This window comes from Chelonoidis abingdonii, chromosome 10 (genome assembly GCF_003597395.2).
Source record: "Chelonoidis abingdonii isolate Lonesome George chromosome 10, CheloAbing_2.0, whole genome shotgun sequence".
Lineage (NCBI taxonomy): Eukaryota > Metazoa > Chordata > Testudines > Testudinidae > Chelonoidis > Chelonoidis abingdonii.
In genome coordinates this window covers 79,872,320-79,876,151 of record NC_133778.1, presented here as the reverse complement: position 1 = coordinate 79,876,151, position 3,832 = coordinate 79,872,320, and positions in this window count along the sequence as shown.

Sequence of the window (3,832 nt, the reverse complement as noted above, 5' to 3'; positions counted from 1 at the left end):
CCCCTAACTGCCCCCCTTCCCCACCAGCTGCCGGCTCAGCCCGGCACACCCTGCCCCCACTGCTCCTATAAGGAAGTGCGGGTCGGCCTCTCCCCTTCCACAAACACATTCCTGCACAGCCGGCTGCGGCCCACCCTCCCCGGGCAGGTAGCGCACCTGAGCGGCCCGGTGCGGTGCCGGCCAGGGACACGTCAGCCTTCGGCCCCGCCTGCCCGCTCCGCCCGGTGAGTGGAGCCCTGGCAGGCTGCTCGGCTCAGCACGGCTCGGCTCGGCTCGGCTCGCGCTTTGCCCCCCAGGGTGCTGCTGGTTCTAAGGTGAGCTGGAGGCCTGGCGTGCTGGGAGAGGAGGGTTGGAGAATTGCCCTGTTGTGTTGGGCTGGCACTTTCCTCAGTCCGCTGCTCTAAGGCCAGGACACTTCCCTGCAGGGCTGGGGGCTCCAGGTAACCCACCAGCTTCCCCCACTTTTTCTGGCCATGGATTTCCTGCTCCGGGTGGATGGTGAGATGCTGCCAGCGCTGCGGAGAGACTGGACAGGTATGGGAAGGTGCTGCCCAAATAATGCCCCCTCTGACCTGTGCTGACCCCCCCCCCACTCCTGCTATCCCAGCCCTGGGCTCCTCACACCCCACTGCTCTGCCAACACCCCTCAATGCCAACCCTTAACCCCTTTCTGCTATGTCAGCCTTGGACTGCCCCCTGGCATGTACCCAGCCCTGCTGATGCCCCTCAGTCCCATCCCGCAGCTCCCCTGCTAGCTCAGCTCCACATCCCCCCTGCCCACCCCCAAAGCTCTGCTGAAGTTTCTCAGCTCTGGCCTGCACCCCCAACCCTGTTATTCCTGTCCTAGTCCCAACCCCCAGGCTGTGGGGAGAGCCAGGAGCTGAAACCGGAGGCGTGGGAGGTCAGGACCCTGGCATCTGGGCATGGTAGGTATTTATGCAGCTTTCCATCTTCCTCCTGTTCTCCAAAGTCTGACTCATCTCTGCCCTGGAGTGGCCCAGGAGCGCCCCCTCCCCCTGATCACCTGCTGCCCTGCGCCCCGGCTCAGCACTGCCCTGCACCTTCTCAGGAGTCCCTGTTCTTTGCTTCCTGCCTCAGCCTGGCACTCCCGTGCAGAGGGAGTGTAAGCTTTTCCCCTGTCTGGATGCCTGTGGTTTGTGCCCAGATGTGGGGGAGAGGGCAGTCAGGCTCCATGCGCTGGCCATGGGGGGAGTGGGCTGCCCGGGTGGAGTGGGTCCTGTCCTTTCTCTCAACAACAGCTGAGCTCAGTGGTCGGCTGGCCTGGTGCCCCCTGACCCTGGCCACGGCTCCTTTGTGCCACGTTCTGGTCACCACAGGACATTCAGGGAAGAAAGAACTAACTGCTCGGGTACAGGTTGGACCCAGGTATCTTCTCTGGCCGGGAGTCTGGGCGCTGGGCTTGAAGCCTGGCACAGTTGCTGGCCCACGAGCTGCCCTGCTGTCCTCAGACCGGATCCCCCTTCCCCCTCTGTGTGTCAGGCTTGTTTTCAGTTGCCTGCGGCTGGTTAGAAGGACTCAGGCAGCTAAAGCAAGTCTGGGACGCGTGAGGAGAACCCACCGGGCAGGGAAAGTTCCATGTATGAATGGAAGGAGGCGGGAGCGAGGGTGTGGGCGGGGGGGAGGCGAGCGACCCAATGGTTCTGTACATTGAGGATCACATCCTCCATCACCAGATTTCAGCTGATGGTTTTCCATTTCCCACTGAGCCCCCCGCACTCAGGTCAGACTGTCCCGTTGTCCTTACGTGAGCGCGTGACTCGAATTGGGGTCTGTGTCCACCATATTATCCAGGCCTTTCTGACATCCTGCCCTGGGATGCCCACCCCTAACCCACGCCCTTGGATTAAGGGGCACGAGAGACAGATCCAATCCACACTGCAGTCATCACTCAGGCCGAGGCGCTGTTTGGATGGCTCATAGGGATGAGGGAATGAGATACTCCATAGACTCTTATACCATGAGCTCCCTAGGCTATCTGAGCACGTACACAGGGCCTCTGCCATCCCTTTCCTCATCTGGATCATGTCTATTTAGACTGTAAATTGGTCAGGGCGGGGACTTGGCCTCTGGGCTGTGCCGAGTAGATTTAGGCTATCCTACCAAGTCAGCTTTGTGGCACCATCCCCCTTGCCACTGGAGTTCCATGGGGATGACATTCTGCGCACTTTGTTTAGGGGTTGGGGCTGGGAGTGGGAAAGATGCTGTTCCCCCATTATTTCTGCATAGCAATCTGGGCAGGCGGGGTTATAGCTAGGAGCTGTATTACCTTCTGGGTCCCCTCGATAATGATATGTATTTGCAGTTATATTATCCATCTGCTGAAGGTCTCTGTATGCTGTACAGTGGGCCAGAGAGGGCGTAGTCCCTGGTAAACAATGGGGACAAAGCTGGAATTCAAGCTGTGTAGGAGTCTGTTTGTTTGTGTCTACAGTTACAGCTGTTTTCTTTAATAAATGCCTTTAAGAAAGACTGTGATTCCATGAAGGGGAAAGAGAATGGGATATAGGGCTTTTTACCTCAAGGGAACTGGTTCTGATCCAACCAGATCAGGGGCTCTGACTGGCTCAGGGGGTTGGGGAATAGGATATGAGCCTTTTACTTAATGGACCCTGGTTTGCATCTGTTCCAGACTGGTAGTGACTGAACGCAGAGACACTACACACGAATATAACAGTTCTTAACAGAACTGGCTGTTTTTATAGACAGGGATAATTGCAACAATGAATCATTCATATTTGGGTACCAAAGAACTGAATAAATCTTTATGTAACTCCTTTCCACAATCTTTAACAGCACAAACTTCCTCCATTTCGCCAATTTAAAAGAAGAGCTGAGGTGTCATTAAAATGGTAAACGCTTCCCCCCTCTTGCCTGCCTCTCAGTCAGATTCACAGCTGTGCAAAGCCAGAGTAAAGTACTGCCCAATCAAATGGGCCACCTCAGACCACACCTCTTTGCATAGGGTTGGATAACTGCACTAGGCGCAGGACAGGGAGAACCCAGCCCAGACGTCCATGAGCTTTACCTGGGTGTCTCTGGGCTGGAACAAGCGAAGATGCCTAGACACCCATACGGATGTATTCAGGTGGTTGTTTGGTTTCTTTAGGTACAAGCCTCTAATGGGGCAGGGGCCGAGACGGGGCAGGGGAAACTGTAACCTAATAGGAACAAAATGAATGTCTGAGTCAATATTAACCCCTCAGGGCCTGATTTCACTGGTGCGACCCTTGTGCCACCCTGATTCATAGCCGCAGTAAAGCTGGACAGGGAATACCCCCCTGCAGAGGCTGCCTACTCCACAGATACACAGCTCTGCCCCCCTGTGATGAAGTGGGACTGTTCTTAATGTTTCCTCTGAACACTGTGTGGGTGCCTCAGTTTCCCCTATGCATTTCTTAAATCTCCAGTGTGCATAAGTGGCTGACACTCTGTCTCCTGGCAACAAATGGCCGGGGCCCTTCCCCCCTGCAAGGGAATAGCTAAAGGTGAACAAAGAGACCAGGTCACCTCCTGGCCCGGGAAAGAGACAAAGGCCAGAGAGGAGGGGCTGGAGGGGGTTTCAGTTTGGGGCTGGCTGGGGATGGGAAGTGAGGGCAGAATGGGGGTCTGCCTCACTGGGCCCCAGAACGGACCCGGCTGAGGGGTCCCATTCTCTGGACCTACAAGCTCTGTTTTAGACCATGTTCCTGTCATCGAATAAACCTCTGTGTTACTGGCTGGCTAAGAGTCACATCTGACTGCGAAGTGGGGGTGCAGGACCCTCTGGCTTCCCCAGGACCCCGCCTGGGTGGGCTCGCTGTGGGAAGCGCAC